The sequence below is a fragment of the Coenobita brevimanus genome, chromosome 14 (assembly GCF_032717465.1).
Source record: "Coenobita brevimanus isolate Jiangsu-jjx chromosome 14, ASM3271746v2, whole genome shotgun sequence".
Lineage (NCBI taxonomy): Eukaryota > Metazoa > Arthropoda > Malacostraca > Decapoda > Coenobitidae > Coenobita > Coenobita brevimanus.
Window position 1 is genome coordinate 31801440 of NC_136967.1, and position 17829 is coordinate 31819268.

General features: G+C 45.4%; 1 pseudogene; it reads right to left on the minus strand.

Moving 5' to 3' along the window:
• Nucleotides 1-5827, minus strand: part of LOC145390338 (uncharacterized) — a 118776-nt pseudogene extending 112949 nt beyond the window's left edge.
• Between the last annotated feature and the right edge of the window lie 12002 nt (nucleotides 5828-17829).

A 17829-nucleotide genomic window follows, 5' to 3' on the forward strand; every position in this document is an offset into this window, starting at 1 on the left:
GATTTAGTCCCTCCCCACATCAAGGAACCAGGGAGTTTTCTGTGAGTCCAGAGGTAGGTGCGCAGGCGAGTTGAAAGATAAGTGTATGTGTCTCCGTGACCAGGTGACAGTGTCGAGTGTCGCTATCCGCACCCTACCTCTATTATAGTAATATCCTCGAAACAGACTCTCAATCTCGGTATTCTTAAAGTGAACAACCCCATTTTTATATTACCCTTCAGTGACATAAGAATCCCATGCAATAATATAAAGTGAATAACCCCATTTTCATATTTACCTGCCAAGTGACATTAAAGAATACCCGCGATCTCCCTGTGTAATAGTGATAATATATATGATCATTCTGTGAAGCCAAGTGTAATCCTGTATCTCTGTTTCTCTATATACTAAATATCATTGTATGTACACTGTTATGAGTAGGACCTAGGTAATAGATGTGATACGGTATACTGCCTGGTTTTTATGTCCTGTTCCTTTGTTAGTGCTTTACATCCGGTCTAGAAAGAGGACCCCGCTTCAGTAGCTAGTGTTTTTACGACGAGAAGTCGCCTTAAAAACACAGCATTACACTGGTGGCAAGCGGTGGTTCTGGATCCGAGTAAAGCACGGAGGAACGAAGAAAGGAAACTTACACAATGGCAGCCAAACCACACATCCAATTGCCGAGGTTCAACCTGGACCAGTGCGACATAGAAATATATTTAGATATGGTCAAACCCCTCCTAGACAGGGTTCGACTCAGACAGAGAAAAGATTGCGGTCACACTACCTAACCTGGGGGAAATAATCGCCACTGTCACTCCCAAAATCGTCCCGAGACTAAAATGGGATCAATTCAAACAAATTGTGAAACAGGCGGCGACACCATCTCTGGGCACAGTTGTAGCCTTGTCGGAACTAGACGTCCTCACATACGACGGAATCCTCGATGACACCTTCATCCAGGCTAGGCGGCTCGTCACCGCTGCGTACCCGGGCACAGACGCAAAAACCCGGGAACAACTCATATTCCACAAACCCCTCAGGATCCTCCCCGATTTCATTAAAAACCACTTCATAATACATGAACCAACTGGAGACCTGGATAAACAAATCAACTTAATAAGGCGCCTTCTAACCGTCCACTCCTCCCCCAAACGCATCGGCATCATCAACCATTTCCCCACGGATCTCATCCCTGTAAATCCTTGGGAATTTACTCCTTGCTGCCCTGAGTGCCCAATCCACGACATTCGTGGGCAGCTAATAGCTGCCCGGGGTAGCAAAACAAAACAAGAGCGCCCACAAGCCTCCCCACCATACGCCGATTGCCCCAAGCCTCAAAGAAGAAAAGTGAAACGAGGAAGTCACAGAAGGCGCCCCCCCAACTGCCCCCACATCTCACCATAATGACGGGGGCCACCTCACATCTCCCCCAGTCGATGACGGGAAAACGTCATTTTTCCATTTCCTCTCCTCCCACTATCTCTTCTATTTGGCCTCCCCTATTCCTACCACTATTCCTAACCCTCCCACCTCACACACCACTTTCTCCACTACTACCGCCTCCCCCCTTCCTATTCCTCCCCAACACAAAACCTGCCTCCCCCTTCGCAGGCCTCCTAGAACCCTTACCCCATCTTCCCCAAACCCACTTCCCAAAACTGCCTCCTCCTGTCTACTCCCTCCCACCTACCACCCCGCACCACCCACCACCACCACATCCCCGCCACTCATTTTTCCCACCTACACAGCCTCTCTTTCCTCGCTCACTTCCCCCACCCCACCCTCAACCTCACCATACCCACAAACCCCTTCCCCCACGTCACCCTTGCCTGACCCACCACCACCTTCCTCCGATTCTGATCCTTCACCAACCACCTCACCTCCTCCAACCCGCCACTCTCAATCTCCGCCCGCTACGCCCGCCACCAACACCTTACAACCAGAAACAAAAATTGAGAGTGCTATGGCGCCGCCACGACCGCCCACCTGTCAGAATCCGAGGGACCCACCACCTTCTCCGACTCCTACGCCGGACCAGCCATCCATCCTCCCTCCGGCTCACTCTCAATCCCCATCAGGAGGCTAACACCTTCACCACCCACTGGGTCAGCCTCACCCAACACCTTACCCCGGCCTACCAGACTTCCACCTCCACCACCTACCACCTCCAGTCACGGGGCCGTGACTTCAACAACGCGGAAGTTGGTAAAATGCCCGCCGTGCCCGCCGCAGGACCTCCCACCTCACCACCCCCCACACCACCACCGAGTCTCCACCCCACCACCACCCCAGGAGGACACACTGGTGAGGTTAGTGATCGCGGGCAAGAGGGTCATCAGGGCATCACGGCCCTGAGCCCCTATTCCCTGCAAGTGCCCCAACCCCAGGTGATCAGGGGAACCGAACTACTGTGCGGGCAGGGTAGTGATCGTCAGAACAGGGTGGGACTGAAGCCAAATCAGTCCCAGGTAACACCGTATTGACGGTCTTGTTACACCCTCTAGGGCAGGAGGCCCAAGGCTACGGCCTAAATAGAGAGAGATTGACAGACATAGGCTACGGCCTAACAGAGCGTGCAAAGGGGAAGGCGACCCCAGGCTCCGGCCTTAACACACTAAGGAGAGAGAGTTGACCTCGTGCATCCCTCTCCAGCTGCTCTTCGGCTACGGCCAGAATACGGTTCAGGGTAGAGAGACCCTGCTACCGTATGTGTAGCACTACCCAATTACGGAAGCGGCGTCCCGGGGTCGGTACCCTGCCGCAACGGACGGGCGAACCAGTTCGCCCGTTAGTCGTCTTCCGTACGTGCAGACACTCGGCTCCGGCCGGAGCACGTACCAGGGTAGAGAATTCCCTGCAAGTAGGATCTGTCCGTATTGGAGAGAGTGTGGCCTCTGTGCCCCTCACTCTGGCTTGTCTCCTACTACGGGAGGAACACCACGCCGGCAGTACCTTGCCACGGCGAAAGGGCGACATCGATCACCCTATAGGTGTACCCCGTACGCCAGGCAAGTTCACGGCCACAGCCAAGGTGCGCAATAGGGGAAGGAGATCCCCGGCTCAGGCCTCCAGACACACTCGAGAGTCCACGGGTAGCGTGAGTCCTCCTCTAGCCTCTTTCCCTTCGGGGAGCCCTTCATCGCCATCCGGGAATATAGTCCCGGATGAGACACTAGAGTGGTGGCAAGGCCCGATATCGGACCTACCGCCCACACCTGGGAGTTCATTGTCCCTGCCGGAGCCCCGCAGGAGACGCTGCCGCAGTCCAGTCCTGACGGCGCCTCTCCCCCTGAGCACCCGCAGTCCCAGGACGCCCAGGCCCACCTCCGCAGTCCACGACGAAGGCAATCCAGGCTCCCTCACGCCCCGGAGTCGGAGGAAACAGGCCCGACTGCTCCGATTGTTGGGCCCCAGTCCTGAGGGCCACCGATCAGGTCGAGGCCCCCAGACCACAGGGCCTCCCTGCACCCCACCGGCGCGGCCCTAGTACGAGGGCCGCCTCTCAGGTCGAGGCCCCCAGACAGGTGAGCCTCCCTGATCCTAAGTGCAACAGTGAACTACTAAACCCAGGAAACAAGGGGAAAGACAGTGACAGTGACAGTGACCAAGAGAACAGTGATAGTGCTTACACAGAAAATATATTAAACAGTGGCCCACTAGAAACTAGTGCCATCTGGGCAGGAAGTGTATTTTGTCAATTGATTTAGTCCCTCCCCACATCAAGGAACCAGGGAGTTTTCTGTGAGTCCAGAGGTAGGTGCGCAGGCGAGTTGAAAGATAAGTGTATGTGTCTCCGTGACCAGGTGACAGTGTCGAGTGTCGCTATCCGCACCCTACCTCTATTATAGTAATATCCTCGAAACAGACTCTCAATCTCGGTATTCTTAAAGTGAACAACCCCATTTTTATATTACCCTTCAGTGACATAAGAATCCCATGCAATAATATAAAGTGAATAACCCCATTTGCATATTTACCTGCCAAGTGACATTAAAGAATACCCGCGATCTCCCTGTGTAATAGTGATAATATATATGATCATTCTGTGAAGCCAAGTGTAATCCTGTATCTCTGTTTCTCTATATACTAAATATCATTGTATGTACACTGTTATGAGTAGGACCTAGGTAATAGATGTGATACGGTATACTGTCTGGTTTTTATGTCCTGTTCCTTTGTTAGTGCTTTACATCCGGTCTAGAAAGAGGACCCCGCTTCAGTAGCTAGTGTTTTTACGACGAGAAGTCGCCTTAAAAACACAGCATTACAAGAAGCATCTATAAGAACACCTACTTTGACATCCCCTTCCCAAAAAAGTCCCATTTAATCAAAGTTCAGGATTTGCTTGGTATTGTATATTCCTTCCTCAGTCTACTTCTTTAACTTTGCCAGGCAAGCTTGGTACTGTATACCCCTTCCTCAGTCTATTTCTTTAACTTTGCCAAGAAAGCCTCCGCTATGTGGTACGCACTCGCTGCCTCTACATGCGTCATGATATTTCTGAGGCCAGCACAAACCTTCAGTTGATCAACCCAGCCACTGCTAGCTTTGAAATCCTCCTTAATTTCCATCTCCTTCCTCTTCTTCAGGTCCTTCAAGAGGACCAGAGCCTTGAGACAGATGAAACTCTTATCTATGGGCATCTTAACCTGCCATGTCCCGGCAGATTTTTCATCAGTGACCCCCCCCCCCAGTCCTGGCAGATTTTAGATTTTTTTTTTTTGGGGTAAAACCTCCATTTTTTATGAGAAACATCGAAAATTAAGAGAGAAAGTGCTCAGTTGAGTTTAGAAATACGGTAGACGTAAGAGTACCTTTACCTTGTTACTGTGTTCTCTCAGGCCAGGCTCGAGAGAAAACGTTTTCTATGAGAGAGGTAGCTATTTCAAACCATTCATAACTGGTTATTTACTTGTTTGGTACGAATTTATATGTAGTACAAGAGTATACTGGTTTTCAGACAATTATATAGGCAATATACACTTTGTTCACTCATCAAAAACATCAACATATGGCACCTTCTTTTACGACATTACTGCCTCATCACTTGTGCTTGTTTCTTCCTCTGGCTTATTTCTGCCTTTGTTCTCCACCTCAGGAATCACTTTCGCCTTGAATTTCATCACTGGAGAGACCGTGGTGCAACATGTCTTTACTGGCCAGGTTACTGCTAACAGGTGAGTTGCCGAGAAAATGGCATGTTGGGGGGGAGGGGGGGTCAGGTGGGGCCAGGCATTATCCCCGCCTAGTGTAGGGTAGAGGATGGTCTCCCGCATATGCCTACCAAAAATCACCCGTGAAACTTGAAAAATGTGCAAATGACAGACCTCGCAATTGCATAACATATGGATACGTTGTCGGGTGTCACCATGACAAAATGTGGTGACGTATCCATATGTCGTCGGGACGCAGCGGATTAACAGGATTCTGTTTGTTCACCCACAGCACAAGTAGTTGCTCCATCTCCTGCATTATCGGTTCCCTGGTCCATGTAAAGGTGCTTGGCAGTCAGGCAGGGGACCTGTTCCCCAGCTGCGAGGACCGCCGCAGACTTCTTGATTATGACTGACACGGCTGACTGGGATAGCTTAAGGATGTCAGTCATCTTACCTGCTCCTTCTCCAGCCCTATGGCACTTTACAATATCAAAACCAACTTCAAGGGAATGACTTTACCTTACCCTCTTGGCCTTTCCTTCAGTGCCTTTGAGGGCACAGTGTTTTCCACTGGATCCTTCGCTAGCACCACGCTTTCCACTGGGTCCATTGCTAGCACCATGCTTTCCACTGGTCTCTTCACTAGCACCATGCCACCCAATGGGGCTTACACCCATGCCAGACATGATTTCAAAGTTTCAAGTTACTTCGCTAATAAATAGTATCCTCCGGCTTTATATTGCACACTACACTGATGGGTATGCGCTTGCATTGCAATACTGATAGCAATGGTGGACCAACGACTATGCAGATGTTAACACAATGAGCATAAGGAGAGACGATCACGGTGGTGAAACATGTGAGAGTGGCCAAGTGGGACAGAGGGAGAGAGTGTGCACGGAGGCTTTAAAAAGGGGTTCTGTGCATGTAAATGCAGGTGGACATCTTGGCTCAAACATATGATTGTCAGCTTGCGAGTGTGGCTGCATGGATGTACAAGATCATTGCAGAGGGGATTGCTCTGACTACTGCTATAGCTTTTCTTGCAACCGCTCAGTGAGGCCTGACTGTAACCAAATAATGGGGTGATGTGGAGCCTACTATGGTGCCCCTGTTACCAAATAATGGGGTGATGTGGAGCCTACTATGGTGCCCCTGTTAACTGGGTGGAGAGAGGCAAATGCATCATCCATCCAGGAACCAAGCCATCACACTCTTTCTTGCACCTTATTGTGGTGAGGTGCTGTCCACTGCAAGGGAACACAGTTCACAACATGGTATGGCCATGCAGGGGTGAATGACTGCCTGCAGTTGATGGATCTACTCGGACAAACAAACTGGGATTACTCAAGAAGAAGAAATGAATGTGAATGATGCAAGAGGGGCAGAGGTCAAAAGCACACCTTCATGTGCTCAAACTCACTGTTTGCAAGTAGGGTAGAATTACAAATAAATATAACCACACACTGTATTACATGCATATATATTTATAAAATTCCCACATACAAAATCTTTAACATATAAAAATATGAGCCTTATTTTCATAAAACTTCATAAAACAAATCACCACATCATTCTGGCATTTGCTCACCCAAGGACGGGGTTAGGTAGGGTTCACAGCAAGAAAAAAACTAATAATAAGACAAAGAATTAATAGCATACCTAATTAAATTTTTTACACTCTCAATTATTCACCATGCAAGCCTTCAGAATCCTAACTTCACCTCATAGAAAGAGCTTTTCACATTATTACCTGACAACTGGAGTTGGCCGTTGACAATCATGTCCCTATGTTTTATATATATATATCATCATCATCTGGAGCTCCTTTCCCACCCTACAGCAGGGTAAGGAATAACAACATCCACACAGCCTAAGTTTGCCCAATCCAATGGACCACACTTCCATTCACTCATGTTTAAAAACATCCGGAATCCTGGCTCTATCTGATACGCCAAAAACTTTCTCCCCATTCTGTAGCTTCACATAAACGTATCCGACAGAGTCAGTCCGGACACTGTCACGTTAAAAAGGGGTGCCAAATCCCTGATCTTGCACTTCTTCTCACAATATTCATCCAGCCAGCTCGATTTCTTTTCAGTTCCCTAGCCTCACCAACTTCCATACCTCTCTTCCTCACACACTCATCAACCATATCCCTCCACTTTCTCCTTGGCCTACCTTGCCTCCTCCCTCCTTCAAATTTGCACAGCTATGCCTTTTTCACCACTCTATTGTTATCCATTCTCGCCACATGACCAAACCATCTCAGTACACTCTCTTTGATTCTGGTGTCCACGGACTTCCTCACTCCGCATCTTTCACGAATGACATTTTTCATATCCTATCCACTCTGTACTCCACATACATTCCTCAGCGGTCCCATCTCCACTGCTGTCACTCTTGACTTTTCATTTTCATGCCACACCATTGTCTCACATCCTTATGTTAGAGTTGGCACTAACACTCCTTCATGTAAGCTTCGTGCAACTGCAACACTCAAGCCTCTGTTTCTTACCAAAGCCTTCATAGCACCAGCTATTTTCCTTCCTTGTGCCACTCTACTTTCCACTTCTTTTGCACATTTTCCTCTCTTTTCTATCTCTGTACCCAGGAATTTGAACTCTCTCATCAATTCCAGTCTCTCTCCATTCACTTTTTATCACACTGGGAGTCACCTACTATCTTGATTACCATCACTTTACTTTTTTGTACATATATATATATATATATATATATATATATATATATATATATATACACATACAGTCAATGCTCGCACAACTAGCACTCCTAGTGCATGAAACTCCCATAACACGGATGGCAAAATTTAAGGCCAAAAAATGGTCACAACGTGAAAATGATGGACATAATGCAGGTAGAGGAAGCTGGTAATTTTTTTGAAAACCGTACTAAGATGCGACAATAGAGATAATGCGGCCAGAGGCCCTAAATTATGGTTCAGACAGTCATAATGCAGAAAAAAAAAAGGTGACATAATGCAGTGGGAACAGACACAACGCGGCCAGTTAATAGTCATAGCGCAGGTTGCATCAGCCAGTAACGTATGGCTGTCACGTGTCTGCGTGGGGTGTCGTCACGGTCCAATGAGCATTCCTGCCCTAGCTGAGCCTACCCTCCCCTCAGTCTGGCTGTACACATGCTCTAAGTGATCTTTGCTATTTTTTTTGGGCCACAGAACTCCACTCCACCTTCCCCCAGAAAGCCCACAATCTCTTCCACTCAGAGTGGGGAATCCTCTATAGTTTGCATGTAATGAAGTCTTTATTAGGTAGGTAAATGTCAAGGGAAAAAATCCTGAAGATATCCCCAAAAGGTAAACTTGAGGCTGGTTTGGGTACCATGAAACTCTTTAACATGTAAACATACGGCCTTATATTTTCATAAAGTGGGAGTTGCAGGGTACAATATCCCTCTGTTATGCAAGCGGCGACTGTACACACACACACATACACATATACTGTATATATATATATATATATATATATATATATATATATATATATATACCTGTATATATACTGTGTGAGAACAGTGCGCGAGTGGACGGGCATTCCACGACCTTGCACATTGTGATTTCATGTGCTGTGAATACATAATCTTAAGGGAAAATAACATATGGGCAGGACCCCCTCAAACACTGACTTTTTTTTAACTCTATCTATCTATTGCCAGATACCTCAATCCCGTTCAGGGTGGCCATAAACAAATCGCCTCCACGTCCCCCTGTCCCCCGCCATTTCACTGCCCCGCTCCCAACTCACACCCCCCTCTCTCATATACCTCTCCACCCCATCCCTCCATCTCATTCTCAGCCTCCCCCTCCCTCTTCCCCCCTCCACCTCACTCACATACACTCTATTCATCAGTCTTTCACCCTCCATCCTCTCCACATGGCCAAACCACCTTAGTGTATTCCTCCTAACGCTTCCTATCACATCCACATCCACACCACAATGCTCCTTTATATCCTCATTTGTCAACCTGTCTCTCCATGTGACTCCACAGGCTCCTCTTAAATAACTCATTTCCACTGCTCTCACTCTTGACTTGTGTCCTTCCAGCAACGTCCAAGCTTCACTTCCGTACGTTAGAGTTGGTATCACAATACTGTCATGTAGTAACTTTTTCACTTCCATGCTCACTTCCCTGCTTCTTATCACTGCTTTCAAGGAACCAGCAATCTTTCTTCTCTGTTGTACCCTTTCAAGCACTTCACCCTCCAAATCTCCATCCTTACTCATCACACTACCCAAGTACTTAAACGTACTCACATTTTCCAATTCCTCACCATCCAACCTCGCTGTACATTCACTGACTTCACCTCTCTCAAAGACCATCACTTTACTCTTCCCTACATTCACCTTTAGATTCCGTTTCTTACACACTCTCCCAAACTCATCCACCAAGCCTTGCAGCTCTCCTTCATCTTCACTCAACAACACAGTATCATCTGCAAACAACAGTACAGGCAGTTTTCAAACACTACCCTCTCTCACCAGGGCCACTCCAACATCGACTACCCTACCTTGTACCTCTTTTGTTACCCCATCCATGTTCAGATTGAACAACCATGGAGACATGACACATCCCTGTTTCAACCCAACCTTCAAAGAGAAAAATTCACTCAGTTCACCATTCACAAGCACTGCAGCCTTAGCACCATCATATATACTCTTCACAGCATTCAACAACTTCCCATCTACTCCATATATTCTTAATACTTTCCACAATCCTTGTCTATCCACCGTCATATGCTTTCTCCAAATCCATGAAAGCTGCATACAACTTCTTTCCCTTCTCTAGAAACTTTTCCACTAAAGATCTAAGAATGAATATCTGATCTACACAACCTCTTCCCTTCCTAAAGCCTCCCTGTTCTTCTCCAACTAATTCCTCTGTTCTTTCTCTAACTCTGTCAATAAGTATCCTATCATACACTTTTCTTCCTATTATACTAAGAAGACAGATGCCCCTATGATTACCACACACTTCTTTTTCCCCTTTTCCTTTGTACAAGGGAATAATCATACCTGACTTCCAATCCACCGGGACTCTGCCTTCCTCCCAGGCCAATCTGCACATCTGCCACATCCATTCTACTACTATCTCTCCCCCATGCTTCAGCATTTCACCACACACTCCATCAATTCCTGGGGCTTTCCCCAATTTAACTTTCTTCATTGCTTCCACAACTTCTATCCTACTGATTTCTTCCTGTCTTCTCACCTCCCTCCTTCTCCCAGCCATTCCCCAGCCACTTATACTCGCATTACTTCCATCATCTATGTTCAACAATTCCTTAAAGTGTTCTCTCCATCTGCTCACTTTTTCTCCATTCTCCACTAGTAATCTACAATTTTTATCTTTCACTCCCCTGCTAACTTCACTTCCACCCTGTCTTACTCTTTTCACCTCTTTCCAGAACATTTTCTTACAGTCCCTCCACTTTACACTCAAGTTCCTTCCAAATTCCTCAGACGCTCTCTTCTTACTCTCCCTTACTAATCTTTTCACCTCTCTCTTTCTTTCTACATATAACTCTCTCTTCCGCCTCTCAACTTCTTCCACGCCCCTATTTATCATCCATTCATTGTATGCTTTCTTCTTTTGTGCCACAGCCTGTCTTACCTCTTCATTTCACCACGCTGTTCCTTGCACACCCCTCCGTCTTCTCTTCATCCCACACACCACATCACATGCCGCACATATTTCTTCTGTAAATATCCTGCACACACCTTCCACATCCCCCATCTGCTCCAATTCATATTTGCCCAATTGTTCCTCCACTTCTCTCTTATACTCTGCCTTTTTCTCGTCTTGTAGCCTTTCCACTCTCCTTACAAATACTCCTTCTTCCTGTCCTTCCCTTCTTCTATTTCTATTTTTTTAACCTAAGAGTTAAAATAAAGGGAAAATTTTTAAGACATACCAGAGATATAGCTAAAATAACAAAAATATGGTCAGTCACCTTAAAAACAGTAGATGACAGGGCTGATGGACTTAAATAGCAGGAGTTCTGAGGCATGGCACCACACTTAAAGTACCCCCACCGCACCACGCATGTTTAATGGTTGCCAATGTTGTATTATTCAAGGCTTTGACGAAGAAATACAGCAACAGTCATTATGATGGGGGTTGCTGGTATGCCAAGTGGAGCAGGTGGGTCAGGTGGGGCTGTGGAGGTGGACAGGGGAGGCAGCTGTGAGTAAGGTGGGGAAGTGGAGGTGAAAGGAATGGTGACGGACGAGTCAGGGGAGGTGGCGAGGGGAGGATCCTCCATCTCCTCCTCGCTACTGTTCACATTTTTGTCAATTTCCTTCACCTCTTCTTGTTTGTCTGTTTCATTCATCATCTTGTTACGAGCATATTTGCAATATAACAACTTGGCATTCATGAAATAACCATTATTCAAGTGAAGCCAAAAGTTATCATAGAAACTGGGTATCTATTCTAACTTATCGTTACTGCCAAAAACGTTATTGTTGAAGTCATTATTGGAGAGACCTTACTGCAGACTCCTCTTGAGCACCTTCCCCACAAGCCTCTAATGTCATGATGGGCACGTTGTGCGGGGGTGGGGGGGTGCATAGTCTGGGAAAATAGCAGTTTTGGGCCACTTCTTGCATCTGCCTCATATATTGTTGGCTAAACTTGCGCATTCAATGTTTTGTGGTTACGAGTTTTGGTCACTCATGTACTATGAGATTCGTGCACTGTGATCAGATGTACTGCGTGAGCCCACTCTGTATATATATATATATATATATATATATATATATATACTGTATAATATTCCACTCTTCTGTCTTTACTTCCTTCACTCTTTCCTCTTCCTTCTGCCTAAGGTTGACTTTACACACTCTCTTCTGTCTTTCTTTCCTTCATTCTTTCCTCTTCTGCCTATGGGTGGCTCTACACTGAGCGACAAGCCAAATGGTTTCCTGTACACCAGGAAACCGTTTACTATAATGGGTGGTAACCATATAACCAAATTATGGCACCTGGTGGTTTAGTGGGCAATTAAGGGTGCTCCAATCGGATTGAGCCTGTGCAGGTTTCTATCCAAGGGGTGGTTGGCGTTTATTGCTCAAGTAATGCCACTCAGAGATAAGTGAAGCTGGTCACTCTCATCTTAAATGTCAGGACTTGCCTAGCTCCGGGCTCCTACGCTCCTCATAGGGCAACACAGGATTGGATGATGGATGGGTATATATATATATATATAAATATATAAAATGAGGATATAAAGAAGCATTGTGGTGTGGATGTGGATGTGATAGGAACCGTAAGGAGGAGCACACTGAGGTGGTTTGGCCACGTGGAGAGGATGCAAGGTGAGAGACTGATGAGGAGAGTGTATGTGAGTGAGGTGGAGGAGGGGAGAGGGAGAGGGAGGCTGAGGATGAGATGGATGGATGGGGTGGAGAGGTATATGAGAGAGGGGGGTGTGAGTTGGGAGTAGGGCAGTGAAATGGCAGGGGACAGGGCAATGTGGAGGCGATTTATTTGTGGCCACCCCATACTGGATTGAGGTGTCTGGCAATAGACACACACACACACATATATATAGATAGATAGATAGATAGATAGATATAAAACTTCATAACAATTCCTAGATATGCTGATGTCCCTAAGGATATTTGCATATATATACAGATTAGTCCTCAACTTATGGCACGGTTACGTTCAGATAGATCCATCGTGTCAATTTGGTCGTGTCAAAAATGCATATACAATACAGTATTGTTAGAAATCAGATACACAGTACACATTATGATGTTACACATATGTCCAAACACGTTTAAAGTTAATAATATCCATAAATACTGCAAATACAGTATCTGTTACTCAAAATATAGAACAATATTTACATAACCATAGAACAGCAGTAACAACAAATGAATTTAAAAATTCCACCATGAATGCCTCTGCTGTCATCATGCCAGCACTAGCAGCCTCACCACTCACCACGAGATTATGGAAGGAAAAACGGTTTATAAACTGCATAAACCAGCCATGACTGGCATTAAACTGCACATCACAATCAGGGCCCGCATGTTCCTTTAGCACTGCAAAAGTATATCTGGATGTAGGCTTGGGTTCAAGATGAAACAAGTGCATCCTTGGTAGCAATCATACAATGTGATATACTGTACATATTTCTGCAGCAAAAAGAAATTGTAAACAATAACGTATAACATTAAACAATACTGTAGATTCATATATTGATAACATAGCTGTTTATTACATCTGTAGAAAAAAAAAAAACTCGATATAACGGACTTCAGTAGACCGGAATTCGCTTCTATCGGACTTGAGGAGCTACCGGACTAAATTCCTATATATCGGAAAAAGTCCGATAAAGCCAGAAGCAGTCTGGACTGCCTGACCACTTCAGCTATGTTCACCACAATAAGGTAAATAAAAGACATGTTTATCAGTGTACAATTCAGTATTATTATATATATCATTTGATTATTGTAATGAAGGTATTGTACAGTACAGTTTAAAAACCGTTGGTGCGATGCGGACTAATGTCCAATATATTGGAAAAAGTTCGGATTAGCAGGGGAAAGTCCAGATGTCGCTTTTATCGGAATTTCGCTTGTTTCAGAATGGCTTTGGCCCCAGTTAGTCCGTTATAGTGAGGTCTTACTGTGTTGTAAATTTGATATTCAATACCATTACTCATACTGCTGGCAGTGTAATTAGCTTGTTACGTTAGCAAGCCTCGGGAACGCTACCTGGCAAAGCCATTTCCAGTTACAACCCCTGTGACTGCCATTGGCTGCAACTCAAAAGTATTTAAGAAGGCTCTGTATGGGACCTTTGTCATAAGTGTGAACTGGTCATAAGTCAGATGGTTTTAAGTCGATGACTATCTGTATATACTGAACACCCATGAAGACATCACATGACTTGTCCTACTCCAACACTGTTCTTAAATAATTTACTTTAATAATTCACTAAGAAGCCTAACTACCCATGCACATACGCAGACTCCCACACACCCTCTGTTTACATTTTCAGTTATTTTTTTCCACACCCATAAATGCCACAAATACTTTATAGTCCTTTTCACAACCTTCATCTAGTGTCTATCTCATCGCAAATATCTGATACATACATACCAGACCACTCCTTAAGCCATTCGGTTCATCCCTAACCAGCTTTTCTGATACATTCTTTACTTTATGATGAGTCTTCCATGGTATCAGACTTAATACCATAATAGTTTTCACACTCAATTCAGTCACCTTCATTTTTGTACAAGGCACAATCACAGCCTTCTTCCACTCTACTGGTGCAGTTCCATTCATGCAAGGTTTCTTACATAATTCCAACAAACACTTCATTACACTCACCACTACACATGATCAAGTCTGCATAAATCTCAGCACCTACATTCAATGGCATCACACTTATTAAATACTTTAAAATATATTAAGCTGCTATAATATTTCTCTCCACATACTAAGCATATTCTCATGTACAGTCAACCCCTTTATTCTGGGTCAAACTGGAATTTACGTTCCATTTCTTGCCTGCTTCTTTTCTTCATTTTTTCTCTTACTATTTCTCTTTATTATTACTTCTGTATCACCTAAAATATTTAAAACTTCCAAATGAATTATCCATCACACAGATCGATACTGCATGAGAAAAAAGGCAGATTCAGTAACTCATTCCATCAGAACCAAATATACAAATCTGTGTATTCCTGAATAATTATGGTGCAAGAGACATATCTTGGAACATCTAGATGATCAAGTTACTGCAAAACTGCTGTGCAAATTTGTGGAAACAGTGATCATACAAACAGTGCTGGGCAGGTACCCAAACACTTGTGCAAAGCTCAATGCGCACCGCTGTGCTCTGGTGAATATTGTTTGCGCATTGCGCACTGCACGAGACCATGCGCAACATTGCGCTTGCGCACCTGCCTTGCACACCAGTCCTGTGGATTGCGCACTGTGCAATCCAAGGGACACATGGTCTTGGGAGCTTCCCGTATGTCTGGACAAGGGATGGGGGAGGCTCAGGCGGGTCGCGAGGGTTCTGCTCAGGGGAGGTGGGAGGGACGCATGGGAGGGACAGGGGGTAGAAGCATTTCTTAATATGCTTCAACAGAGATAATGTATTTTAATCTATCTATTTATATCTATTGCCAGACGCCTCAACCCCGTTCAAGGTGGCCACAAACAAATTGCCTCCACGTTGCCCTATCCCCTGCCATTTCACTGCCCTGCAGCCAGCTCACACCCCCCTCTCTCATATACCTTTCCACCCCATCCCTCCATCTCATCCTTGGCCTCCCCCTCCCTCTCCCCCCCTCCACCTCATTCACATACACTCTCTTCGTCAGTCTTTCACCCTCCATCCTCTCCACGTGGCGAAACAACCTCAGTGTATTCCTCCTAACGCTTCATATCACATCCACACCACAACGCTCCTTTATATCTTCATTTGTCAGCCTGTCTCTCCATGTAACTCCACAGGCTCCTCTTAAATAACTCATTTCCACTGCTCTCACTCTTGATCTGTGCCCTTCCAACAATGTCCAAGCTTCACTTCCATACGTTAGAGTTGGTATCACAATACTGTCATGTAGTAACTTTTTCACTTCCCTGCTCACTTCCCTGTTTCTTATCATTGCTTTCAAGGAACCAGCAACCTTTCCTCCCTGCTGTACCCTTTCAAGCATGCACTTCACCCTCCAAACCTCCATCCTTACTCATCACACCACCCAAGTACTTAAACGTACTCACATTTTCCAATTCCTCACCATCCAACCTCGCTGTAAATTCAAAGACTTCACCTCTCTCAAAGACCATCACTTTACTCTTCCCTACATTCACCTTTAGATCCGTTTCTTACACACTCTCCCAAACTCATCCACCAAGCCTTGCAGCTCCCCTTCGTCTTCACTCAACAACACAGTATCATCTGCAAACAACAGTACAGGGAGTTTCCAGACACTACCCTCTCTCACCAGGGCCACTTCAACATCGACTACCCTCCCTTGTACCTCTTTTATTACCCCATCCATGTACAGATTGAACAACCATGGAGACATGACACATCCCTGTTTCAACCCAACCTTCAAAGATAAAAATTCACTCAGTTCACCATCCACACGCACTGCAGCTTTGCACCATCATACATACTCTTCACAGCATTCAACAACTTCCCATCTACTCCATATATTCTTAATACTTTCCACAATCCTAGTCTATCCACCCTGTCATATGCTTTCTCCAAATCCATGAAAGAAGCATACAACTTCTTTCCCTTCTCTAGAAACTTTTCCACTAAACATCTACGAATGAATATCTGATCTACACAACCTCTTCCCTTCCTAAAGCCTCCCTGTTCTTCTCCAACTAATTCCTCTGTTATTTCCCTAAATCTGTCAATAAGTATCCTATCATACACTTTTCCTATTATACTAAGAAGGCAAATGCCCCTATGATTACCACACACTTCTTTTTCCCTTTTTCCTTTGTACAAGGGAATAATTATACCTGATTTCCAATCCTCCGGAACTCGTCCTTCCTCCCAGGCCATTCTGCCCATCTTTCACATCCATTCTACTACTATCTTTCCCCCATGCTTCAACATTTCATCACACACTCCATCAATTCCTGGGGCTTTCCCCAATTTAACTTTCTTCACCGCTTCCACAACTTCTATCCTACTGATTTCTTCCTGTCTTCTCACCTCCCTCCTACTCCCAGCCATTACCCAGCCACTTATACTCGCATTACTTCCATCCTCTATGTTCAACAATTCCTTAAAGTGTTCCCTCCATCTGCTCACTTTTTCTCCCTTCTCCACTAGTAATCTACCATTTTTATCTTTCACTCCCCTACTAACTTCACTTCCACCCTGTCTTACTCTTTTCACCTCTTTCCAGAACATTTTCTTACAGTCCCTCCACTTTACACTCAAGTTCCTTCCAAATTCCTCATCTGCTCTCTTCTTACTCTCTCTTACTAATCTTTTCACCTCTCTCTTTCTTTCTACATGTAACTCTCTCTTCCGCCTCTCAACTTCTTCCACGCCCCTATTTCTCATCCATTCATTGTATGCTTTCTTCTTTTGTGCCACAGCCTGTCTTACCTCTTCATTCCACCACGCTGTTCCTTGCACACCCCTCTGTCTTCTCTTCATTCCATACACCACATCACATGGTGCACATATTTCTTCTGTAAATATCCTGCACACACCTTCCATGTCCCCTATCTGCTCCAGTTCGTATTTGCCCAATCGTTCCTCCACTTCTCTCTTATACTCTGCCTTTTTCTCATCCTCTTGTAACCTTTCCACTCACTTACAAATACTCCTTCTTCCTGTCCCTCCCTTCTTCTATTTCTCCATCCTAATTGGACCTTGATTCTGGCCACCACCAAGCAGTGGTCAGAAAGTCCCCCAGCCTCTATACGCTCTTGCATCCTTTACACATCTTCGCATCCTTTCATCCACACACACATAATCAATCATTGCCTTCCTTTCATTCAGTTCACCACCCACCCTTCTCATCTCTCACCATGTATACCTGTGGATCATCTTGTGCCTGAAGAGGGTATTGGCTATCACCAACCCCCTCCCAGCACAAATGTCCACTAAAGCACTGCCATTCTCATCTATCTCATCAGGCACA